This window comes from Corapipo altera, unplaced genomic scaffold (genome assembly GCF_003945725.1).
Source record: "Corapipo altera isolate COAL_440 unplaced genomic scaffold, ASM394572v1 68, whole genome shotgun sequence".
NCBI lineage: Eukaryota > Metazoa > Chordata > Aves > Passeriformes > Pipridae > Corapipo > Corapipo altera.
The window spans coordinates 1,863,757-1,891,087 of NW_020884919.1; the positions used below are offsets into that span (position 1 = coordinate 1,863,757).

The following is a 27,331-nucleotide window of genomic DNA, read 5'->3' on the forward strand; positions in this document are numbered from 1 at the left end:
GGAGCTCGTCACAGCTCAGTGCTAATCACCAACCAGTGATTAACATATGGTATCAACACAAAGGACAAACAGAGTCACAGAATCATTAAGGTTGGAAAAGACCTCCAACATCATCGAGTCCAACCGTAATATTTTAACCAATATTTTAAGTTTGAACATAACAAGGTTAAAACAATGGCATGAATTCCTCCCAAGTGCAACAAGACAAGAATTTGTTGAGTTTGCTCATCCCAACCACAAAAAGCTTTTGTCTTTGCAGTGCTGATCAAAGCCTTCCAGTGGAGGACACCGGTTCTCCCTCTCTCGCACACGCTCCCTTTTGTGGCACCGATTGCTGATTCAGCCCGTCTCCAAACCCTGTTAGCACTTGCCTGCTCATCAGATTCAGAGGACAAGTGGCTGTTAGTCCTGCCTGAAAGGGTGGCAGAAATCCTCCAGCTGCTCTCTAAAAATGCTCACATCATGCCTCTCGTAATTGCAAAGAGCTTAATTGCCGACACCGCTTCTAATGAGAAAGAACTGCGAATGAGTACAGAGAATTCACTTCCCATCTCAATTTTGTATGTCTGGAACATTTAATTGCAGGCAGAGAACTCAAGTTAAAAACTCTGTGGGTTACAAAATGATCCAGGGCAAGGCCAGTAGGGCCAATATTTTGAATTATGGCACTTGATGAAGTAGAAAGTCCTTAGTGGCAAAACACCTACCACAGAGGGAACATCCCCCCTGCTCATTCCACACACACAGAGGTAGTATAAAAATAGGTATTTCTGCATTATCTACTGTCAGAAACCCAAATACTCAGTATTTCATAAATATTTCAAGCATAAACACATGGGTTCACACAGTTCTCTCTTTCATGAGGGACAAAATACAGGTATAAACATGCGGCATCCACCCAAGAAAATGTTCATTGATGCTTAAGGTGATAACGACATTTCACAGAGAGTGGAACAGCAGGAATGTTTTTAATAAAAGTAACTATAAAATATAAAAAAATATTCAATAATTACTGGTCAGCACACTCATCCTCCCTGGTTTTTTACACCCATGCATAAAAATAAAAATCTAATTGCTTTTAAAGGAGTAGATAATATAATATATATAGATAAATGTATATAGATATATACATATATGGATGCACTGTCTTAAAATCTGCAGACATTTGACAAGAAAAAAATGGGTTTAGTTCCCAAAATGATATTTTTCCTGCAATGCTGGATTCTCCTCAGGAAGCCTCTAAGCCCTAAGAAGCCTCACCCAAAGCATGAAGACTTTTCCTTCTGCTCACAATTCCCTTTTAGTTCATGACTTTCACCGAAAGTGCCAAACTTCACAGAAAAAGCTCTAGTTTTTCATGGAGTTATTGGTGCTGGATCAGCTACCCCAGGGCTAAACCTCTGCTGGCAGAACCTCTCCGGGGCACGGGCACAGATTTTTTCCTTCTGAATTAACCCGGTTCCTTTCCAGGCTCCTTTCCCAGCCTAATGGAACCTGCTCTGAATCCAACACCAGGCTGCAGTTTGGGGCCACATCACATGGTATTTAGATCATACAGTCTGTTTGCGAAAGGTCCTGGGCGCTGACACAGAAATCCTGGTTCAAACTCCATCTTTCCAGCTTCCCCAGCACCTTTCAGTCGGAAAGGCATCCCCATCCCGGGATTACTCCTTCCTGCCCTTTGCCCCGACACGGCGCTATGGAAATGAATCATTGGAGACCCCGAGCAGAGCCCAGTTGCCCATTTGTCAGGTCTCATTAGGGAGGTGACATCTCGTCCTCGTTGTCACCAGCGCTGGGACAATGGAAGGTCCCCATCCTGCAAGGAAGGACAGGGAGCCCCGGAGCAGAGGCGCTGCCGGATGGATGTCAGACTTCCAATCTGGGGGAGAAGTGTTGATGGAGGAGACAGTTATTTTTAAGGATGTGTTTGTCCCTCCCGTCCCTCTCACAAGCTCAGCAGATACCTACTAACTGACCATGACTGAAGCCTGTGAGTTAGGCCACTGCCAGCTGCAAGTTTGCAGGAAATACACCATCTCAGGGGGAAAAAATGGAAAAAGAAAAAGGAGTCAGACACTAAATCTTCCTATACAAACACTTGGACAAAGCCAGGCATGAAGGAATTCCCAGTTCATGGGCATTCCTGTGGTTCTCTTCATGAACCTACAGCACAGGCTGCAGTGGGCAGTGTCCCTGCCCCTCCCTCTCGTGGGAGATGGAGCATTTCCTTACTCTCCCTGGCATCTAATGCCATAGGAGGTTGATGATTCTGCTGAAATCTCACCTCAACCTTCCTTCTACATCTCCTTCTTGCTGTCTAGGCCACTCTCCAAGTACCTACGAGGTTCCTACCTCATTTCATCTTGCCATTTTCACTCATGGAAGAGCCTCCACCTCAGAACACCCCAAAGCAACGCTTCCCTCAGCTAAACAAATCAGCAGGAGCAAGTAAAAGTCCCCTCCCAGCGGGACCCACCAGCCCTAAAGCAGCAGGCACAGCATGTCCAAGCAGCAACATCTGTGAGAAACTGCAGAGACCTCGGCGCGAGTAATTTGCTCTCGCGAACTCCGCTGTGCGGGGTCAGCTGAGCCATCCCTGCCCTGGGTTAGGATGGTTGTTCACCAGGGAGAAATGAAGTTATGGGAGCTACAAGCAGCATGACAAGGCTGGAAGATCTGCTCCCGGATGCAGGGTCTACCCAACAGGAATTCCTCCTCGTGCACAGCCCCGGCGGGACATTCCCAAATAACGTAAGAACTCACTCAGCTGATTTTTCTCCCAGTTCACACTAAGCTGCAGGCTGGGGTTTCCATGACTGAATCTACAATATTTGGATTCATTTGCATCTCTCCACAGCTTCAGAATCCAAGCCCAGCTCTCTACCTGTGTCACGTCATCACTGTCCGGAGACAAATCGGAATGGCAATGGAACCTTTCCCATCTGCCGACTGTGGATCCCAGACAACAATCCCAGAGACTATTTGCAGCTTCTCCAGCTCTAATTGTAGTTTTCCCTGTTTTCCTCTATCCCACTTAAACTTTTTCCTACTTTTTTTTTTATTTTTGTCTGTTCTGTTAATTTCTCTTCTTTTGGTTCCCACTGCACACATCAGAAAGCTTCTGAATAAAAACCAAAATTTCTGTGAATTGCCTCAAAATCCAGCTTCTTCCCACATGCCATTTAGAGGTTTTTCCTTGCAGTTTTTCCCTGGGAATGGTTAAATGTGTCTCCTGATAACCTGGGACATAGTGAAGCACATCCAGCTTGGATCTAAAGAACCTCTCGGAGAAGGGCTTCGCTGCCTCTCCCCAATTACAGTAAGCAAGAGTAATTAAACAATCAAACACAATTAGTGCACAAATTACTCCCAGAAATCTAATCGCCTTGCTGCTAATTACCAAGCCTGGAGTTCATTGAGCTAAAAGCCCATGTCCTGGGCAAGTGAAGGGGGGGACAATATGTTCCCTCTCACACCGCCTTCCCTTGGGTGCAATTTAATCTTTACCAGGATGTGATTCCAAGATTATTTTACCAGCAGCAAGTTGCTTCTCTTTCCAACCTGAAATACTTCTCTTTCCAACCTGAAATACTTCTATTTGCAGTAGCAAAACTTTTCTTGGGTCTCGTACAAACCCCTCGTCTTTTAATGAGTTGGGGTAAAATGTCACTTCTGTTCACGTGTCCCTGGGATACTTCAGCTTCAGATAAACACAGAGAGGGGATGGAAGAGAGATATTTCACCTGAGTAGTTCAGATAATTCATATTTGGCATAAATTAAGGAAAAAAATTGACTGAAAATCAGCCACGGCATGACGTTCATATGAGAGAATAGAATTTCTGCAAATTAATTGTCCAGCTGAGGAGATATGAAAAGTTAGGCAGAATTCATTCCCATTTTACCCCATAAAGAACACACAGTGGTGCAGGGACACCACTATTTTTATTTTTAAATTACACAGGATATTCAAAGCCCTGACCATAAACACCTCTGAATCAGAAGAAAGGTGGACATGGATGATCTAGGAAATCATTTCAAAATCTATCGCCCAGAATTTTGAATGGTATGTGATAGAGGTAGCAGGGGTAGCAATCCCTGAACTCAGTGGGATGTGGAAGATCAGGATTTGGCTCAGTTTGGGAATTCTGGAAGGCAGGAACCACTCCTCCTGTGTCCCACAGCACAGGGAGTGACCTCAGACAGCCCGGCTCCACACAGCCAGAGGGGAAGGAAACCATGCGTGAGCACAGAAATCCCGGTATTTTCCTGCTAATAAGAAGCCAAAAGCCCCAATCATTGAGTTCCTTTGGAGAAGGGGGGTTAAATAATTTCCTAAATAAACATTTAAATTCACAGGGGCAACCATAGGGGCTCCTCTTCCCAAGACAGGGATGTTATCCCTGTGGATCCCAGGACAGGAGCCTATGGCTCCTTTCTGCTCCCAGTGAAAATCTTGGAGTAAAGGAGGAAGGGAACACCCAGGGAAGGATATTTCAAGACAGGGAGGCTGTGACTGATGGTCCAGGGGTGGTGGCCCCACTACGAGCCGAGGGCAAGGTGGTGATGCTCTCCTAGGGAAAAGTAAAATGAGGTCCAAGATCCTGAGCATTAAAGGTAAATTTTGGTGAAGCTCAATTGGGATCATCCCAGACCACCTTTCCTACTTTAAACCAAGCAGCAAGACCATTCAAATAACTAGGAAAAAGGGAAAGAATTTCAGTGTGTTACCAAATAAAATAATCAAAGAGAAGCCAAAGAGAAGTGAAATCAAACAAAACAGGAGAACATGTCCCATGTTTATGATCAGAGGGCTGGAAAATGATCTAATCTGCAACCAAGACATGAAACTTGTCAAAAAAATACTTTTCTAGTCTATGTTCCACTTGGCATATACATATAAACAGCATTTTGAGAGGAATGAGATGATCCTGCTGAGCTTTTAAGGATGTATTTTTATTACCTCCAGAAAATTGAGACAACCTCGAGACCAGGAGGATCTTCAGCACAAACTCATTATTTTCAAAGGCTCAAAGGAACAACTGCTGAGTCTGAGGTCATCCTGGGTAAACTCACGGAGCAGTTTATTTGTCCTACAGAAAGAAGTATTTTGAGTGCTAAAAAAAAAATCGCAAGGTGAATTAAAACTAGAATTAATTCAGTTATTCGGTGCAGGGGGAGCACTTTGTCCATTTGGAAATCGTAATGGCATCAACAAGAGGGGGTGACTTCCTGCACAAGGGGAAAGAATTTTCTGTAGGAAGGCACCTTAAGTGCAGCTCAGCTTCCCAGGATATGGATGGATGGATAAAAATTGTGGATGTTGTGGAAAAATAGGTGTCCAAACAAACCTGTCGTTTTCCAAGGGGCAGGATTCCGGTTCTGGCTGTGAAAGGAGACTGTTACACAGAATAATTGGGGAGAGACCAAAGCACAGCCCCAAAGCACCGAACCCTTGTGATTACAAAAACGAGTTCTACCCAATTAACCAGGCATGCCCAGGCCAAATTAAAAATCCAGCTTAGTGACATCTCCAAATCTAATTGGTGAAAAGGGCGCCTCCAAATGAAAATACTTACTTTTTCCCCCCCACCACCACTTTCCTGCAAGTCTACGTTCAACATTTTTGTCCCAGAAGTATTGACAAGAAACTTCTTGATGAGAGGCCGGAGAGGACGTTAAAGGCCGAGCGAGTCGTCGTGCGACAAACTGTGCTTTAATAAAACCATACATCAATCTGCACCATTGTGTCCTGGCTCTCCTGATGCCTCCCCCCCCCCTCTCCAGAGGGATTTGTGACAGCTCTTCTGGGACATCACCCCACACATTTGACATGCTAGATTAGGCACCGAGTCACAAACTGCTCGGCGTCCACCCCAAGCCAGCTTTGTACGACTTCAGACATCAGCCCTGGCAACATCAGCTTGTGGAAATGAGGTTTTCTTGCTGTGAACTGATTCAAAATTTGAGCTTTTTCCCCCCCATTCAAGAGTGTTTTGTCACCAAAACCAACATAAAATTGATCGGGCCGTTATTGCTTCTTGCAACGGGAAAGATATTAATGAGCTTCCTTGTTTTGCCTGCTCCCGTTGTAATGCCGTGTTTTTTCCCCCCCAAACAATTTAACATTTGCATGTAGCAGTTAATGAACACCAGGAGGTTTTTCCCAGCCCTGGCCATGCAGAGATGAGGCTGCAGAAAGGCTCTGTTCTCCTGGCAGTTCACCCAGAGTTCATCCTATTTTTCATTTCCCAACCCGCCCATGAATTCCCATTGGCACTAGGCATCAAAAACCCAGGGAGAGGACATGGAGGAGGACAACACTTCTGCTTTTGCTCCTTTCCAAAGGGCACATCTCCAACCAGGCTGGAGGAGACACCTCAGGGATGTCGGCATTAACTCCCAGGGAAATAATTGGGAATTGGGAATGGACTGACCATTCCCGGCTATTCCCTTTTGGCACCTACTTAAATTTTAATGACCAACGATCCAACCCTGGCACAACCACCCTTTGGATAAGTATCTCAATCTCATTTTTCTCTTGGTAGAATAGAGTAGTTTGTGTTTGTCTGTGCCCACATGGAGTAGAGTCAGAGGTGGCTCTCAAAACCAGTTTTCTACATCAAAATAAATCAGACTTTCTCTTGCTCTATTTGATTATTTCTGCTGCCACCCTTTGCCATAAATCTCTTGGCAGAAATTGCCATAATTAGTTGCTTTAAAACAGCAAAATTCACCTGATTTGGTATTTTCTATCCTGTGATACCAAAATTTAAATACTTTCCTCAAAAAGCTTTACTCAAATTGATGCTGCTGCTGTCACTCTGATTTTAATGCATATTTTATTTGGTATAAACAGTAGAAAAGCTACGTATCATTAAACAAACCCAAATGAGAACTGACCAATTAGTGTTCTTTCAGCTGTCTGTTAATTCACAGAGTAAACAACTCTGTAATTCATTAAGATTTTCATTAGTTTTTCCAGAAAAACAAACCTCGGCATAACCCAAAACAAACAACGCTCCCTCTGCTCCATATGATTTTCCAGTGTTATTTGAATTCAATGGCCAGTTAATTGCCACTTGTCCTCCTAGAAAAAGCCATTTAATTCCTTTGTTTTTCCAACTTGTTGGCAAAAAAAAAAAAGGTCTAATTAAAAGAAAATTATCATCTCCACAGTGATGGGAAGCTGTAAAACACCATCCTCAATTTTGGTCACTGCTCCTGTGGTGGTTTCAAGCTTCCAGCTGATGGGTCTCAGTGGATATTCCTGAGGTGGAGACCTTGCTCTGCTCCCTGGTTTTTATCCATCCATCCATATCCTGGGAAGCTGAGCTGCACTTAAGGTGCCTTCCTACAGAAAATTCTTTCCCCTGGTGCAGAAAGTCACCCTCTCTTGTTGATACCATTAAAATTTCCAGATGGACAAAATGCTCACCCTGCACTGAATAACTGAATTAATTCTAATTTTAATTCATCTTTCTGAAGCCAAAATGAACAACTTCGCTGTTCCAACTTCAGTTTGGAGGGAGATGCTTATACAGTGAATTAACAGCAGACAGAAAACTGCAGGAATAAAATGGAAATATATTCACTCCCCCCAGCATCAGTTCCCTTGTGCATTTAATTTTCCATTCATTTTTCACACAAACTCTGCACCCCCCCCTACACTTCACCTGTGGTTAATCAACCCCTCCTCAATTTTACTGTATATATATCACATAAACAAGGGCATGGGCATAACACAATATTGTAATAAAAATTATGCTGTTATATTCCACAGTTAGAAAGGAAAACATTCCCATGATTGTTCATTGCCATGAAGCTGGTGCATAAATTTATGTGCTAATTTTTAAGAGCAGTGAATACATAATCTAATAAGTATTTATTTAATAAATAAAATAAATTAAGATACTGAACAGGGGTAAACATGTGCACTGGAATCAGTACAAGCACAAACCCAGGCTCTCATCTTCCTGGATTTCTCCCCAAAACAAACCCAGCCATTTGTAAGGAATATCAGAAAAGGAATTTTTGTTGCTGATTTTCCTGTTGTTTGGGGTGGTTTTTTTAGTTCTCTTTTGTGGTTTTTTTATTTCTTTTTCTTTCAATTGTTACTTTAACCCACCAGAAAGAATTCCCTGGAGCTCATCACTTGTTTATTGTGTCTATTCGTGGTGAGCTGCAAACAACAACAGTGCCCAAGGATAGAAGAAGTGAATCTCCCTGAAACTGTGGTTCCTGGCTTACTGATACTTTTCCAAAATAACAAACTTTTATTCATATGTTCATTTTGGCAGAAATAATGAGGACATGAATAAAGTTTTCTTGAAGTGTTTGCCTCCAGTATTCAATATATGATACATTTCTTCTGTTACTGAACCCATTTTATGTTTCATACATTCAGCACTCAAAAATCCCCACTGTAATGATGGAATCACAGAATGATTGGGGTTGGAAGGGACCTTAAAGCCCATCCAGTGTCACCCCTGCCATGGGCAAGGACACCTTCCACTAGCCCAGGTTGCTCCAACCTGGCCTTGGACACTTCCAGGGATCCAGAGAAGCCACAGCTTCTCTGCCCAACCTGAGTCAGGGCCTCCCCACTCTCACAGTCAAGAATTCCTTCCCAATATCCCATCTAACCCTGCCCTCTGGCAGTGGGAAGCCATTCCCTGTGTCCTGTCCTTCCATCCCTTATCCCCAGTCCCTCTCCAGCTCTCCTGGAGCCCCTTCATGCCCTGGAAGCTCCACGTCTCTCTTACACTTCACCCTATAACAGAATGAGGAAAACACAGAAGCATTTCCTGGCTCATGAATTAAACTCTAACACCTTATTGGCATTAAACTTTAAACCAAAAAAAAAAATAAAAAACTAAATGTTTCCCTCCATCCTGGCTCATCTGCAGTGGAGGAGGTGGGACCTCTTCAGTGCCAAGCCTCACTGGGGCAGGTTCTCACACGGGGTGGTCAGGCCTTCCACTCCCTCACCCCCCCTTTGCCCTCACCTGTAACCAGCCCCACACCCTGCTGCCTCCTCCATCTGCCCCAACACCTTTCCTAACTCCTTCCATCCCCACCATTCCACACCCTGGAATCTCTACCACCGACCGTTTCAGTCAGTTGAGATGCTTTAATACCACGAGTTCACCAGATGGCAAATATTATATAGGACATTAAATGAAACATTCAGTAACTGGGAGGTCCTGCTGCTCCATCTGATCCATCAAACCTCCTGGAGACTCCTCTGCTCCTTCACTTATCTCTTCATCTGCTCTACCTCTTGCAAGATCCGAATGCCTCATCATCTTGGCATCAGAAAGTCCACTTTCCCAAGGTACAGAGTGTTTGTGGAGCATCATCAGTAATTCCAGTGTCTGCCAGCTCAGAGATGTTATCTCCAGCATGGCTGGAGAATACCTCAAAATCATGCTCCAACTCATCAGCCTCCAACACTCACCCACAGACAAAGTCTTCAAAATGGGCCCCCCCAACTTAACCAGTTGCTTAATTTTCACCTGTGAATCACCTGGAATTCCACAGGCCACGATATAGAACTTTCATTATGTCCCCACTGACATTTTCACTGCTGGAAGATGGTGATTTACTGGTTTTCAGGAGATCTGATCTCCACTCTCAGTCCTGCCCCCAGCTGGGTGAGGAATCCACATCTAATCCGCGAGATGTGGATCTGACTGGAAAATAAACAGCTTTTCATCCACTAATTTCTCTAAAATTGGCCTTTTCTGACAATTACTTCAGTGCTGGCAGCAAACACAGACCACTGTAGATAATGACCCTCTGAGGGACCTCTTCCTCCAGCCTTGGGAGAAAAGAGGCTTCTAGAAAAGACACTCCCCAACCAGAGCCACAGCTCTGCTGTTTTTACCACACCAAACACAACAGAATATTTAAGACAAAATAAACCCATTTTCTTGAAAACATTTGAACTGAAGCTTTGCCCAGTTTTGCTTTCCAGCTTAAGCACTGGGCCAACATCACTATATTTCTTTTTTTTTTTTTTTTCCTAGCAAAGGACTCCCTAATAATTGAGAAACCACCCCCAAAAGGCTGGAAGCTCCTTTGCATTATCATAAGGATCAAGATATTCTTGAGAGCACAATCAGGTCAGCCCACAACATTGTATGAGAAAACAAACAAACAAAACCCAAAACAAAAACCCAAAACAAAAACCCAAAACAAAAACCCAAAACAAAAACCCAAAACAAAAAAACAACCTAACAAAAAAACCCAACCTAACAAAAAAAACCCAACCTAACAAAAAAACCCCAACCTAACAAAAAAACCCCAACCTAACAAAAAAACCCCAACCTAACAAAAAAAAACCAACCTAACAAAAAAAACCCAACCTAAGAAAAAAAAAAAGCTAAAAAAAAACCCAAGCTAACAAAAAAAACCAACCTAACAAAAAAACCCAACCAAACAAAAAAAACAACCAAAAAAGGGCAAAACAAAAAACCAAACAAAACCACACCAAAAATAAAATTAAATCACTCTCGAATAAAATATGACAGAAGTTTACTCCATAAAGCAAACAGACTAACTAGAAAATGGGCTGGAAATTCAAAAATCTTCCTGGTCCAAAGGATACATGAGAACAAGTCTGACAAAAGGAATTCTAAATTGCTTTCCATGCCACTATTTTGATTAATTTATCTTTTACATGTCATTGAGACCCCATGAAAAAATAAACCAAGGTTCTATCATGGAATAAGGTTCTTTTATTATATGAAATGATTGACTTTCCAAGAAAATTATAGATTAAACATAAATTACTTGAGAGCATCTGTGACCACCCCCTCCATGCTCACCAAGAGACACATTTTGGCACTGAAACACTGATTTAATTCAGTGATTTAATTATGCCACAAGTCATTGGCTGTACAACCATCTACCTGCTTAAATCCAGGTTGGGTTCCAACTAAAGAAAAATGGCATTTCTGTTCTCTTTGCAAGTAAAACACACACTGGCTGGAAATATCTCAAGTTAACAATGCAAGAAAGACATTTTAAAAAGGAATTACAGCCCTGAGGAGGTTTCTGTGAGCTCTGGGCACTGATCACTCCCACCCAGCTCATGAGGGAGGGCAACTCTGGAGATATCTTGGAATGAAGGCACAGTGTTGGCACATTCCAGGGTGTCATCGCTGGCTGCAATTATTACCTATTATAATATTATAATTTATTATTAGATATAATCATGTATTATTATAATTATTCTCTATTATAATTCATTTTGAATCATAGAATGGGTTGGGTTGGAAGAGACCTTAAAGCCCATCCAGTTCCACCACAGGCAGGGACACCTTCCACTCTCCCAGGCTGCTCAGAGTTCAATCCAACCTGGCCTTGGACATTTCCAGGGATCCAGGGGCAGCCACAGCTTCTCTGGGCAACCTGTGCCAGGGCCTCCCCACCCTCCCAGCCAGGAATTCCTTCCCAACATCTACTTTACTCTTTCTCAGTTTAAAGCCAGAACTTGTGGATGCCCCTGGATCCCTGGAAGTGTCCAAGGCCAGGTTGGGCAGGGCTTGGAGCAACCTGGGCTAGTGGAAGGTGTCCCTGGCCATGGCAGGGGGTGAATGAGTTGAGCTTTAAGGTTCCTTCCAACCCAAACCATTCTGATTCTCTGACAATTCCATGAATCCCTGGTAGAAGTTCAGGCTGGAAAATGTGCAGTTATCTCCGTGATTACACCCTGAATGTTCCTCTCAGCAGAAGTCAGCAGGGTTTGCTTACATATTTAAGTGTCAAGCCTTACTGACTCCAAAAGCGCGTGGAAACCAGAAAATCCCAGGATAAGACACTTCATCTGCACTGTTTTCCTCTGGAATTCTGGGGCTCAGTGCTATGGCATTTAAGTGAGCAGAAAACCTTCCATTGACTTTAAACACCACTTCCATAGGGATGTTGTGGGAATGAGCGGTGAGATCACACAGAATCCCAGAATATCCTGAGCTGGAAGGGACCCACAAGGATCATCCAGTCCAACCCTGCACAGGACAGACCCAAGAGTCCCACCCTGTGCCCCAGAGGATCATCCAAACCCTCCTGGAGCTCTGGCAGCCTTGGGGCTGTGCCCACTGCCCTGGGGAGCCTGGGCAGTGCCCAACCAGCCTCTGGGGGAAGAATCTTTTCCTGGGATCCAACCTGACCCTGCCCTGGCACAGCTCCAGCCATTCCCTGGGTGCTGTCCCTGGTCCCCCAGAGCAGAGCTCAGTCCTGCCCCTCCTGAGGAAGCTGTAGATGAGCATCCTCCTGCAAAGGCTGAGTGAAGACCAGCCCCTGCCCAAAGCTGTGGGTGCCCCCCAAAGCTGGTACCTCCTACCACCAGTGCAGCTTTACAGTTGCAGCCACAGCTCCAAAAGCCACAATTCCTAAATCACAGTAAAATTAATTTCCACATCCCCCAACTCACCCCAGCACCACCCTGGCACCTCACACCCCCAGGAAGCCACTCCTCTCTGACACAGCAGCATAAAAAAAACCCTCCCAAAACAAGAAGTGCTTTTAAAAATATACCTTTCTGTGGAGCACAGGTAACCCAAGAGGTCCAGGCCTGCTGAGATGAGCGGGATAAGGAGAGCAGTAACCAAGCCTCCCAAACCAGGGAACAGGATCTCCCTGAGCTCCTCATAAAGTTATACAGCAGCGTGAGAAGCAGCAGGAATTAATTAGAAAGCAGGTCCCCACCTCTGATCAGGTGTCTGCTCTTTCTGTTACAGCTTTGTTTACAAGGAGGACGGGCACCACACCTGACTCCTCCAGAACCAGCAGACAAAAAGTGTTATTTGAGGTAAAAATTATAGAGAAATGAGGAGAAAAAATAACAAATAGAAGTCTGTACAGTTTGGTCTTATACTTTCAACCTGTGCACATCCATGACTTCTCCCCTTTGCAACAGAAAGCAGGAAAGGTCTCATCCCAAACAAGTGATTTCTTTCTTCCAGACTCACCCATTATAAACCCTAAAACTTTGCCCAATAGTCATGAAAACTGTTTGCCTCAGAAAAACCAAATAATCAGTGGTTTAAGTCTTTGCTTCCTGCTCTTTCAGTAAAGAGTAATTAAAAAAACAAAGTAAAAAAATTAAAATAAAATAATAAAATAAAACTTTACACCAAAAGCAAAGTAGCTGAAACTCTTGCAAGCTAAACAGGCTGGGAGAGCTGGGGGAGATTCACCTGGAGAAGAGAAGGCTCCAGGGAGACCTGAGAGCCCCTTGCAGGGCCTTAAGGGGTTCCAGGAGAGCTGGAGAGGGACTGGGGACAAGGGATGGAGGGACAGGACACAGGGAATGGCTTCCCACTGCCAGAGGGCAGGGATAGATGGGATATTGGGAAGGAATTTCTGGCTGTGAGGGTGGGGAGGCCCTGGCCCAGGTTGCCCAGAGAAGCTGTGGCTGCCCCTGGATCCCTGGAAATGTCCGAGGCCAGGTTGGAGCAAGCTTGGCTAGCGGAAGGTGTCCCTGTCCATGGCAGGGGGTGGAATGAGATGGGATTTAAAGTCCCTCCCAGCCCAAACCATTCCATGGTCTGTGATAAACCACCATATGTTCTCACCTGCCAGCACAGATTTAGGATTTTTTAAGTGTGACTGGAAACACATTCAACCCTCTTGACCCCAATTTTGCCCTAAATCAGCAGATCCCAGCCAAAGTGAAGGGATGTCAGGGATTTTTCAGTCCCAACAGCCACAGAGGAGACAGGGCAGGTCCCCACCCCTGTAGAACACCCCATAACTTCACCCCCTTGGCTTGCTCATCCTCTGGTATCCAGAGAACAGCTCAGAAAAATTCATCTTTCTTCTTGAAGCGGAAGAGAAGAAATCAAAAATGTGCTGTACAACCTTTTCTTGTTGTGACAGACTTGCCCAGATACCTCACATTTTGATTTATTATCAGGGGGCTGATTCCTGGAGCTCCAAACCCTGCTGCTGTGCCAGAGATATGATGTCATGTAACTGCATTTCTGACTCCCTGCCAGCTGGAGCAGTGATATTAAAAGAAGCCAAAATGAGCTTCCTGTGCTAAACTGGGAACAAAAGAGCATTTTTTCATCACTACCCCGAGGGTTAATAGAAATCTGTATGTCCAACTCTAGGCATAGTTACCATCTTATCACACTCTCAGCTCCTCCAGGCACTGAACAAAATACACTGTGGGCTCTTATGTGATGGGTTTATATTTAAATCAGAGACAGACACACAGACACCTCAGAACAACAGCAGGATCAAGCCCCCGGCTCAGATCTGCCCACCACAGACATTCCCAACAAGGAATGTCCTCATTTCCCAAATGTGGAGCACATGGAAGAGATGGAAGATGAAACTTCAAACAACAGTTGGAGACAGAGGAGTTACTGTTTGTTTGGAATTACAAGAAATCATTTGGATTTTGGTTTAACACCACTGCCAACCAGTCCTGAGAGCTGGAGACACCAAGGAGGTTTAACCAAATCAAACCAAGAGTACAATTATGGGTCAGATTAAGAGAGAATCTGACATTTAGATGTTACAACTCACAGCAAGGCTTGGTTTTAACAGCACTTCACCTGCACTAGTGCACCCTGTTATCAGAGGATGGTTTGGCTTGGAGGGGACTTTTAAAGCCCATCTCATTCCACTGCCTGCCATGGGCAGGGACACCTTCCACCAGCCCAGGTTGCTCCAAGCCCCATCCAACCTGGCCTTGGGCACTTGCAGGGATACAGGAGCAGCCACAGCTTCTCTGCCCAACCTGGGCCAGGGCCTCCCCACCCTCCCAGCCAGGATTCCTTCCCAATATCCCATCTATCCCTGCCCTCTGGCAGTGGGAAGCCATTCCCTGTGTCCTGTCCCTCCATCCCTTGTCCCCAGTCCCTCTCCAGCTCTCCTGGAGCCCCTTTAGGTCCTGCAAGGGGCTCTCAGGTCTCCCAGGTGAACCTCCCCAGCTCTCCCAGCCTGGCTCCAGAGCAGAGGGGCTCCAGTCCTTGGAGCATCTCCGTGGCCTCCTCTGGACTCTCTCCAGCAGCTCCACGTCCTCCTGATGTTGTTCCCCAGGGCTGGAAGCAGCTCTGCAGGGGGGTCTCACCTGAGCAGGGCATAGTCACCACCCAACTGATGACCCGAGTTACCACCCCACTGTCCCCAAGCACTGGCCAGGGAAGATGTCCCCCATGAAGGACTGGGCTCAGGTTTGTCTCACACAGCCTGAGCTGGGCTCTCCACCACCAGCAAACCATGGACAAAGGCCTGGTGATGGTGGTGCTTTCTTTAAGCAGCCTCAGTGCTTAATTTCACGTGTCAGAGGACCAAAAAATTCCAGATGAGACAGAAAGTTTTTGTTATTCAATCAAGTGTCACATTCTGCAAGGTGTGTCCACGGGACAGGATATTTTTAGTGCTTCAGAGGCACCTGGCTGCTTCTCCAGCCACCCAGACAAACAGCAATGGACCACAAGCATGTGTCCTGTGTTCCATGAGTCCAACAGGATGGACCTACACCCCAGGAGATCAGACAACCAAGGATTGACAAAGTATTTACACCTCTTGGAGCTACAAGGAGATTTATTGCCCCACTGGAGACCACCGAGAGAGCTTCACTCCTGAAGAATAAACCAATCTGAGTGGAACTCTTGTGACACACAGTGCCCTGAAAAATGCCAAGTTAACCAACCCAGAGCTGCAGGTATTTGGGACTTCTAAAGAAGAAGCTGATATTAAAGTCTTACTTGAAACACTTGGGAATAATGGGAAAAATCCAACAGTGCTCAGACAGATCCAGCACTGCTGCTCCAGACCTGTCAGATGCTGCTGACAGCTGCTGGAAGCACATGGAATCTTTTCAAGACAGATCACCTCGAAAATAATCCTCCCTCAAGAAAGCTGATGATACCCAACAAGCATAAAGCTTTTCCACACATACGTGGGAAGAAGAGGACTGTGAGGAAAAAAATTGCTTGGAAAAGCAGTTATACAGAATGAACGACAGAGTGGTTGGGGTTGGAAGGGACCTTAAAGATCATTTAGTTCCAAGCTCCCCTCCATGGATGCTGATCAGAGAGAAAAACTGAGAGAAGACAAATATCACTGAATACATTGATCAGGTATTTTAGACCAAAACTCAAGCCAATGGCTTGGAAGTGCTCTCCCTTCCTGAAAATGCTGGATACAAGGTAGCAGGCAGGAATGGGACCAGCCTCAGGAATGAGACCTCCACTGCCAAACTCTCATTGGCACCAGAAATGCCGGAGGGAATTCCGATGTCCAGTGCACACATCATTTTTCTATCACCTGGATCTGTCTGAGAGCTTGTGAAATAAAAGGGTCTTTCCTGCCTTTCACTGAAAGTTCCTATATTCTTAAAAAATTCTGCAGATAATGTGAGTTCTAAACACATCACCAGAACTTGCCCTGTTGTCCTTGTCCTTCCTTGAATTGGGGCCAACAGTTCATGGGGAAAATGTGTGGTGTCCACGGAATTCCGTGTGCCTCTCAATATATTTAGAGGCACTTTTCCCTTCACAAAGAGACACTGAAGTGTTGCTGCAAGACTTAAAAACCCCCTTCCCACAGAGGTTTTGTGTGCTACATCTTCCCATACCACATCCCCTGAATGGATATTGGATACAAACCTGTTAAATACACAACAAGTCTTGAAGTGAGTCAGAATTATCACAGCAACAAGTGTCTCCACAACAAAGCTGTGGTTATAATGTTGGTCCTGCTTTTGGAACCTCAATCTAATTTTCATTCTCTGCAATCAGACAGTTCCTCCATGTTTATTTTGACTGCCAAGCCAGGAAAAAGAAAACCCCTCACAGCACAGGAATGAAAACGTGACAGACATCTGGGGCTGCACACCTTGCACAGGAACAATTTGGTGCACGGTCCAAAGCACCCAACCTGTACTAATCACCTTGAGCTCATTAATTTACAAAGCTCTGGCCCAACTCTAGGGGCTGGCAGATGATCAAGCTCTTAGTGGATGTGATTCAAACTAATCCACTAAAAGGCATTTAAGAGCCAGCGAGGAAATCAGTACTTTTCAATTATTAGAAGTGCTGAAAAGTTTTACCGGCATCAGACCTTCAAGGTGAGGGGAGAAACCTCAATTCCCACCACTACTGGGTCGCTCAATGGTTCCTCCAGACCCATCAGTGGCATTTCAACAGGCTGGACATGAAGGCAGAGGCTGGGAAATTAGGGAACACACACTGGGAACATCCTCCAACTGCCTCAGTTAAGGGAACACTGCAATTTGTATCAGCACCTCGTTAGACACCAAAAATCCCAACCCAAAAAGACCACCAAACCAAAAAATACCCTCACCACACTTGACAGAGAAAGAAAGGAAAACCTTTCAGGTGCCCCAATAATGGGGAAAAAATTGAATTACAAACCAGGATAAGACACAAAGTTGTAAGAGAGCAGCTTCCTCAGAACTGGGGCTCATGGTCTGCGTTGTGGGGAATTTGTTGTTAAAACTGGGTCAAACTCAAGGATTTTTTGTTTTACCAGTTCCCCAGAACCAGAGGCTGGTTGTCTGAACACCAAACTCTATTCCCAGATGAGACATTTTAGTGTATATAAAATTCTACCTTCACTAAGCAGGTAAACCCAAATTCATTTAACAAATGGTTCAACTCTTGGTTGCCTCAACTGAAATGTGCTCAGTAAAACAGTTCCTCATGAGAACGACACAAAAAACCACAAGAAAGCCTTTTTCTTTTTTGCCACTTGAATACCAGATCTAAAATCCAGTTAATACCAAAGCAGAAGCTGTTTAAAATGCCTTTTATGGGGGAAAAAGTAAGAAAATAATTGCATTTATTTTTAGAACCCCACAAAACTGCTTTGTACTCTGTGTTGAAGCAGTGTAGGCTTGGCACCTACAAGCTAAACTCTTGTAGAAAACCACTTAACAGCAAGGAAACTCTCATTCTTACAATGATGTTGATAAAACAGCCTTAAAATCTTTTCAATCCTTGAAGACCAACTGACAAATATATAGATCTATGTCTTTATGTATGTATTTTATACACTTTAAAATAGATATTTTATATATATTTATATAGGGTTTTTTATATATATATGGATTTACACGCTCATCATTCAGCAGAGACAGGAGGTAAAACAAGGACAACAAGGACACTTAATCTTTTCCTGGGAATCAATAACATTTTCACTCCCCTCAAACCCCTTCTTGTTGACTCCCTTGGACGCTCGAAACCACCACAATTGTCGCCCACCAAATAAGTATTTTGGAATCCCTGGAAAACTACCCAAAGCCACCACCTCTATCCCAAGGACACAGGTTGAAGTTGGCTCCAAAGGGCGTCTCCCAACCCTTCACTCACCCGTTCCTCCAACACCGCTCGACGCCGTGGCCGGAGACGCCGCTCCAGCCCCTCGGATCTCACTGACAAGGAGCCTCTCTGTGGGCTGGAAGCTCCTTAAGAGCATGAACACATCTCAAGAGATGTATTAACTCTTAATATCTGCAGACTGGCATCTGCTTCCTCGGCAGTTTAGCCCCAAATGTTTGTCTGGGAAGACAAACTGGGCGGGATTTCTACAAAATCCAGCCCTGTGCTGGTTTAGCTTTAGAATCCTGTCCTGCTAACACAAGAATCCCAGGAAAACAAACTGCCTTGGCTAAATATTTATGGTCTGATTTGTTAACATCCGCAGAAAAGTCTGATGCTTAATGACATCCACGGAAACAAAGAGCTCCACAGAGGTAATAAATATAAAATATACAAAAAACCAACTTAAACTCCATTAAATATTTAAACATACATAAGAAAAGAATAAGCCAAATTGGTCATGAAAATACATTCATGCTCATGTTAAAACTGTGTTTATTTGCCTTGTTCACGACAATTCAAAGGGTCTGTTTTGTTTCATGTGTTTAGACCTACATCAGATTCACGTGATGACACTCAAATAGCACGAGATGGGTATCTATATAAAAATACAAATCAGGTCTAAACCAACTGCAAGTGGACGTCACAACTATGAAAACAGTCAATTTGGGATGAGATTAAACTGCTGCTCCTTGGGACTGTGGTCAGTGAAAGCCCACGAGACCGTCTGACTCGAGCAACAGAGTGATAACTTAAGACGCTAAAATTTTATCAAGGGCTTCCATTCTTCTGCAGACAAGAGCTATTGTTTGCCCTCACATCAGTGCTGTTTGGGGGAACTGGTTATCTCACACATCTGCCCAAATTAGTTTTGATTCAGTTATTCAGAAATCACATCTGAGAAGGAACCCGCTGGAATTTACTTCGCTCGTTCCAAAATCACACACGTGGACGCGAAACAACGAATTAAAATCTGCAGGAGGAAGTTGGAGCTGGCAAAGAGAAATCCAGGGGTTTCAGTGAAAAATATTCTGGATTGATTGTCCTTCTCATTCCTAACAAACTTATTTTCAGGTGACTTTATGGCATATCTTTACCTCATCTTCCAGGGCACACTTTATTTACTTTAATAATCCATCCTACAGCTGATTAAACTCCAGAAATGAGCAGGTCAGGCCTCTCCCTCCATCAGCCAGACCAAAAAAATTCCTGATTTCCATAACAGGAGCATGAATCTCATGCCACAGAAGGACAATGAGCTGCAATCACCCCGGTCCAAGTGCTGGAAAACAGCACGGACTCACACTGAGACGTGATTCCATCTGAAAATCTCTTCATGGATAAAGGAACAGTAACAGTGAAAGGGAATGGGGACTGGAGTTAGTGATTTCCAAGAATTTAGGGAGGAGAATATAAATAATTAATAAAAAATAAATAAACTCTAAGAGAGCAACAGTTCAGATAATTTTCTGAAAAAAAGATATTTTTGAGGATTTTTTTTTAAAAATTGCCCTCGGGCACTTCACAACCAGAGCTAATAAGCTCAAAATCAGACAAGATTTAATTCAGCCTTCAGCATTTCTGGATATAAAACACTAGGAAAACACCCTGTTTGCCCTCATTCCAGTTTCCCAGAGTCATTTTACTCACTGCACCATAACTAATTCCTGAATCCGAATAATTCGGTCTGATAATCAATTTACACACTTTTCTTTCTGGCAGCACGTGGAAACACCCTCCACAGCCCAAACCTCGGGAATTTTGCAACCTGCCCGGTGCTGAAATGTTTCCATGCCCGTTTTGCCAGGCAAATACCTTCTGTATCCACAGGGATCATCCCACTGGGAGCCAGTCACCTGCCTGCAAGTCATAATTGGTCTGCACCCCAGCTAAGGAGATGAAAGCAGAGACACACAAAAGCAGAGGGGTTGACTGATATGAAGTAATTGCAGGCACAATTTGATGACAGTAATTTATGTAATTCTACGAAAGGCACTCGTAGAGGAAGACAATTAAAAGGCAGATGAACCGCTCAGAATTTAAATAGAATGCACAAATTTTATACACTTATAAATAGTTCGTATAAATGAGACACATAAAAGGATAAAAGATGTAATAAATTTTAATTATAATCTAGTTAATTCCTCCCATTAATTCCTGTCATTTTAGCATATATAGGATATTTAGCTATTTATATCAATTTTTAAATATATTCACATTTATATAAAACCTGCCAAAGCTTACTCAGAAACACACCCTGATGGAGGAGCAGATGGGATATTTTATGTCCTCACCCAAAGTTCTTCCCAAACTTTAACTTTGAGGCTCCCAGGGAGAATTTTCCGAGTATTCCAGCAAAGCCAAGTCCCGGTACGAGGCGCAGCTCCCGCCGTGCATCTGCAGCATCCCTTGGGAGAGAGCCCCAGTCTTAATGCCTTGGCACTGCTGCCACCCAATAAATGGGAATATTGTGGATTCAGAGGGAATCATGCACCGCCAGAGAAGGGTCTGAGCCGGGATCACGTAGGCACAAAGCTGGGCAATGCACAAATTGTGACACCATTTATACGGGATTTTTCCCTTTTTTAACCCATGCCAAGTGATAACCAGGATAAGACACGAGTTTTTAAGGAAGCAGCTTCCTCAGAACTAGGTCTCCTCGGAGCCAGGCACATTGTGGGCAATTTGTTGTTAAAGCTGGGTCAGACTCAAGGATTTTTATTTTACCAGCTCCCCAAAACCAGGGGCTTGTTGTCTGAACACCAAACTCTATTCCCAGATTTCAGTGTATATAAAATTCCACCTTTGCTAAGCAGGTAAATCCTAATTCATTTAACAAATGGTTCAACTCTTGGTTGCCTCAACTGAAATGTACTCAGTAAAAGCAGTTCCTCATGAGAACCACAGTCTGAGAACAAAAAACAACGACAAAGCCTTTTTCCTTTCTGTCACCTGAATATCAGATCTAAAATCCACTTATACCAAAGTAGAAGCTGTTTAAAATGTCTTTTATCTGAGGAAAAAAAAGCAAGAAAATTATTGCATTTATTTTAGAGCCCCACAAAATCATGGATTTATTTAGCATGCAAAATTCAATATTTGAGAAGTTAACAATGACATATTTCCTGTGATGGAGGAGTGCTGCCTGCAGATCTCCATCCCTACTGTGGAAACCATCAGAATTTCCACAGTAAATTTAGGAAAACTCTGCCAAAGACAACAAAGTCCTGCGGACACACAACAGGCCAAGCACTGGGACTGACGGAAAACGATGATTATTTCTGGGAACATATGGTGACTGAGGGATAAGAACCACGCTCCTCTCTCAGTAGGTCACACCACACAACAAAGAACACACCAGGGGGAGAATGGGCATCTAAGGTCTACCCCAGATATTGTAACACTTGGCAACATGGAAAACCATGAGGAATTATCCACTTTATAACAGAAAAAGGGATTTCAGATGAGCCTTGTCGTCCGAACTGACCTGTCCTCCAAAAAAAATCATGCAATCCAAAATAATTAAAAAAATAAATCACATAAACATGAAATATATTCGTACTTTTGTCCTTCCTCACCTATTACGTCACTGTCTAATATAAAAATCTATCCAGAGTGCCAAAGAATCAGCAGAAATTCCACTCTCCCACTGACTTTGTGCCCTTGTCACTCAGTAAATCTCTTCTTGCCCCGTCAGCAACCAGGACACGCCACCTTTTACCCAGGGACCACGTCGGCTGCCCCAGGATTAAAATAACAGTTTGTTTTCGAGGCAAATGAGTCCATTTTTAACTAAATAGGTCTCACTGAGCCCCATGGGACCCAACCATCGGGCTCCCCAAGATACTCCACCCTCCCCTGTGGAGTTTGCTTGGCCCAAGCGCGGTCGTTGTATCACTTGACCCCGTTGACTCGCTCTGCCCGTTCCATCACATCAGTTTGACAGACACAAGGTGCAACCTGGGGGCCAGGAAAAGGAGAGTGGGTTATAACTTACTGCCCTCAGGTCCAAAGGTGGCTGAACGACATCCTGAAGGACGTAGAGCGATTATTTTAAACTCTTTTGTTGCCGATCGATCTGGTTCCTAACTGGGTAAATCATGAGATTCAGGCTTGGGTTCCCACCCCTGCTCATGAGCAGAACTGAAAGAAAATAATTTATTCTATTTTCAAACTCCATTGTAACTTAAACTTTGCCTTTTACACCAGAGAATCGGAGGAAATCAGACTCACGATCAGACACGCGGATGCCAAATAATTAAACCGGCGGATCGCTGACGCATAAATAAAGTTTTAGATTTACAGTGAACAAATCTTCTACTGTAACACAGCCAGGATGGCTTTTCACATGTTTTTATGTCAGCACTGGCCTAAAAAAACTCCAGTGGAAACTGGAAGGGTCAGATTCCCTCCCTGCTGGCACCTCCCGGGGCTGTCCGGAGGCAGCAGGGTTAGATCTGAGGGCGAGCCCCATTAAAATCCTGTCCTGGGTGTTTGCATAGCTAATCAGTGGAGTGTTGGGAATCATTTTAGCTGAGCAGTGCTAATGAGCTAAATCACTGTGCCCCTTTTGGTGATCACCCACCCGGGAGTGTTTCACCCATGGTTTATTTTCACCTCGTTCCATGGGGCCGAGCGGAGAAATCTCGTCCCGACACCTCCTCACTCCCGGTGTTGGACACTGAAAGCTCATCCCTAACCACAACCAGAGCAGGAATATCTAAGTTTCCATTCCACCTGTCCTTCCTTGTGCACTCATTACACAAAGGATGGCACTGTTTCCACACCAGGGAACCAAACTCACACATCTGACATCCAAAGGCCGTGGAGCGGGATCTGGATGCGGAGCCTGCCCGACCTCCTGCCACCATCAGCCCCGAGCTCTGACCCATCCAGATACTCCTATCTCGGTGCCAAACAGCATTTCCACAGCAATAAAAGCAGGAAAAAATTCACCAGAGGTTGTTCTGAAGGTGGGGGTTTCCACCCCATTCACACTGGGATCTGCCTTAGTTACAATAATTTCTGCACAACAAAATCTCTGATGCAACATAATAATTTTTTTTTAATAGAAAATACATCTATTTTGCCAGTTCTGCCCATTGGAAGTTCACAATACATGATAAGCGTCAGCCCTGTGTCTGGCTTGGCCTGCCAATGAATCTTAAAGTGATAAAAAAAACCTAATCACAATCCTTTCTGTGCAGTCTGAGCTCCTGATGCTGGAAAAATCAACCAACACACGCCTGACAAAGTTACACACAAGGGATATTCCTGCAGGCAGTCCCACAATTTGGGCAGGTTTCCATATCTATTGCCACATAAAAATTTACAAAATATAACAGAAATCACGTGGGTTTATGAAAAATTGTACAGCTTACTGTACTGGCAAGTGATGTAACTGAGTGCTTAGCTACAGAATGCAATTATAATTAAGAAATGGTTAATATTCCCTCCAAAAAAAAGTATATTTTAGCCAGAAAGAGCGCAGACACTGGCTACAATTGGAAACACAACTATTTATCCATGAAATTAATTTAATTTTTAATTTAATTCAATGCAAGGTTAGGCTGCATAGGGCTTTGAGCAACGTGAGCTGGTGGAAGGTTTCCCTGCCCATGGCAGGGAGATGGAATGAAATGAGCTTTAAGGTCCCTTCCAACCCAAACCATTCCGTGATTTTTTGCAGAGTGATGTTTTTTAATTAAGAGGGAAGCTCAGGAAGCCCTTTTGCAGCAGTGACATTTCTCTTTTACAGATTCACAACACGTACAATTATTCCATTTGCTTTTACTCGGGAAACGATTTGTGAAGAACTACATTTCCCCGAGCGGGCTCTCAAAAATAAAAATAAAATAAAAATAAGAATCACACCCAGAGCCTGCTGCCAAACGCTGGGGAGTGGGGCAGGACCAGCCCCGGGAGCGCCTCTAGCACCCGGAGATCCCGCTCCTGTGTTTGGGATCCCCCAAACCAGTGACTCTGGGGGGACAAGAGGGACATTTGGAGGGGAAGGAGGGCTCCAACTCCCGGGGGGCTCGGCTGGAACCCCCTGAAAGCCCCCAAACCCACTCGCAAAGGCGGGGCCGGTTCTGCTCCAAGAACGGAGCGATGGTCCATAAATCCAGCTGGAATCACCCGTCCGAGGGCTGGACGAGCTGAAAAAGGGCATTTTCCCTTTAACCCGACACAGACACGGTTTGTTTTCCTAAGCACGTGTCAAGCCGAGTGACTTTCCCAGTAAAAAAAGTGGCTTTTTTCCGCCGTAACAATAGAGAAAACAATAGAGAAACAATAGAGGACAACAGAGAAGCAATGGAGAAAACAAGAGAGAAAAATAGAGAAAACAATAAAGAAAAGGGTTAGAGAGAAGGGTTATGTACCTTTGCAGCACGTATTTTCCAGCCGGTCCCTCAGGGAATTTCCATCGCGCCCTCGGCGGCCGGGGGACCCCGGGAGCCAGGAATGCGGGATTCGGGGATGCGGGACCCAGGGATGCGGGTGCCGGGGCTGCAGGTTGGGCTCGGCTCCCTCCCGGGGCCGGCTCATGGAGCACTCTCCTGCGCTGGGAAGGGAAGATTAGGATCTCCGGCGGGCAGGGATTGTGCTGAGCTCTAGCTTTCCTTCATGCTTCATTAAAAATTAGATGCCGCATTATTTCAAGCGTTTATATACACATCGAACAATTAGGTTGTTATCCTGCTCTCTTACACAAGCCGTCGTTGTGCCGGGGGGGAGCGAGGGGGGAGAGGAGAGGAAAAAAAAAAAAAATCTATGGATAAGCACGGATTCAAAAGCACAGGGAATTAGCAGCCCAAAGGGAGAAGAATCGCATCCTGAGCAGCAAAGAGCGACCCAAACACCTCAAACACGAACCACGAGCACTCCTGGCTCCGGGGTTACCTTATTCCCAGCAGCTTTCCCGCTCGGCGGGGCTGATGCCGCTCTTCCCGAGGGGTCACCGGCGAGCGAGTTCCAACTCCCTGCTCCAGCTGGGAGTGTCTTTCCAGCGATGAATCACTCCGGTTTATCCCGGCATAATGTTACAGAACGCTTTACCCAAGCAAAACTGCGCGTACGAGGCTGCAGGTTTTCATCTCCTGCCAGTTTCCAGTGGGTTTTTGTTATCGTTTAAAAGGCCGTAATTAGGTTTATCACAGCGCACAGTCACGGCTGCGTCTCGGCAGACTGAGCACAAATACCTCCGTGTATTTAGAGAACATGACATCACATTTTAGCTCACTTAAGTGGCTTTTAGATAACAAGCGATACCCCCCCCCCCCCAGCCCCTGAGACTGCCGAGATTAGATAAAATATTGAAGAAGAGCCGTTTGTTTCGCACGTCCTGAAGTTTTAACAGCGCAATTTAAATCATTTCGGGTCGTTAATTAGTCATGCAGAAAGTATTCAAAACAGTCTAAGCAACGATTCATAAAAAAAAGCATTACTATTAAATCAGCTCTGGCTGCCAGTTGGAAGCTGCTAATAAAGGCAGGAATGCTCTTGGGAGAAGCTACACAACCTGTCTCCCATTCCCACTGCTCTCCCGGCACACAAATCAGGGGCAGGGGCTCCGGCAGGTCTTTCCTGCTCCGTGCTGCTCCTGCTTCCTCTCGCAGTGTTTATGGGAACAGCATCTATAAAATAACAAGCTCGCTCAAACAGTTCCCTGACATGGCCAAAGGTGTTTTTGTCCTCTGGGTTTTGAGCTCTGCCACGTGTACACTCCTGGGTATAATTTAACTTTCTAAGAGTTGCTCTGTTGATACAACCACTCTTACTGTAAAGGCTGCAAAGTCAGAATTCTTGAATTAATTCTTTTTTTTTTTACCTACACAGCCTCTTGGAGACATCCATTTTTTTCTCTTAAATATTCCTTATGGTTTTGCCTGAAAAATACTGTGTAATTGAGCCCTAACTCAGGGTGAAGGGCAGACCTCCTTTTGCATCCCAAAAGTCAGATAAAGGCTGGGGGAGCATTTGGAAAGTGACTGGGAAAGAAAGAAATGGTCTAGAAGAGCAGGCAATGAATAAAGAGGTTTGGGAAAACCTATAAGGACTGAGGAACAAACCCTGGCATGGGCAGGACACAATCCCTGTCCTTGTCCTGCTGCAGGACCAGAGCTGGGGGTGGTGCTGGACCATGAGCTGAAAGGCAGGTCCCAGCTCTGGGTGTAAGAACTTAGTCAGGGCTGGGTGTGGAGGACAAGAACTCCGTGCTGAGCAGGCAGCACTGGGATGGAGAGAGCAGGAGCTGGGAATTCTGTGTGAGGAGGAAGCTACAGGAGCCCCAGACAGAGACAGGGAATTGCTCAGACCAGGAATCGTGGAATCACAGAATGGGTTGGAAGGGAAGGGAAATTAAGGATCATTTTGTTCCACCCCCTGCCACAGGCAGAGACACCTTCCACCAGCCCAGGTTGCTCCAAGCCCTGTCCAACCTGGCCTTGGACACTTCCAGAGATCCAGGGGCAGCCACAGCTTCTCTGCCCAACCTGTGCCAGGGCCTCCCCACCGTCCCAGCCAGGAATTTCTTCCAAATATCTGATCTAAATCTCTCCTCTCTTAGTTTAAGGAGGGGCATCTCCCTGGATCGCATTGGGTGGCCACAGTGATCCTCTCTGGATGGAGGTGGTAGCCAGCCTTTCCCCAAAAATTAATGAGTAGAGAAAGAAATCTCCTTTTCAGGGCAGAAAACATTGTTAGAAGAGTGGAACAGACACTGAGCATTGCCAACAGAGGGTGGGCAGCCTGGGACAGAGCTCCTGACTCCACTCAAATCATCCATCAGACCAAAAAACCCTCACCTGACACACAGGATTTAATTACACATACCTAATTATTTCCACATTTGTCCCCACAAATACCATTTATAGGAACAGAATTACCTGTCTGGTGCTTTCAGTGCTGGTGAATCATCCCAATGAATCAATGATACCACAACAAGGAGCTTAGAGAAGAG

The 27,331-nt window shown here is 44.8% G+C and overlaps 1 protein-coding gene across 3 annotated transcripts in view; it reads right to left on the bottom strand.

Moving 5' to 3' along the window:
• The window catches only part of LYPD6 (LY6/PLAUR domain containing 6), a 36,034-nt gene extending 10,234 nt beyond the window's left edge, over positions 1 to 25,800 (bottom strand). Inside the window, exons 1-2 of one of the 3 annotated variants that reach the window (XM_027656331.1) lie at positions 25,273 to 25,800; positions 24,753 to 24,929 (exon numbers count right to left, since the gene is read on the bottom strand). The gene's annotated coding sequence lies outside the window, so the exon portion shown is untranslated. Of the gene's footprint in view, positions 1 to 20,613; positions 21,166 to 24,752; positions 24,935 to 25,272 lie in introns of those variants that run through there. The other 2 variants (XM_027656330.1, XM_027656332.1) reach the window with 2 other exon arrangements.
• Between the last annotated feature and the right edge of the window lie 1,531 nt (positions 25,801 to 27,331).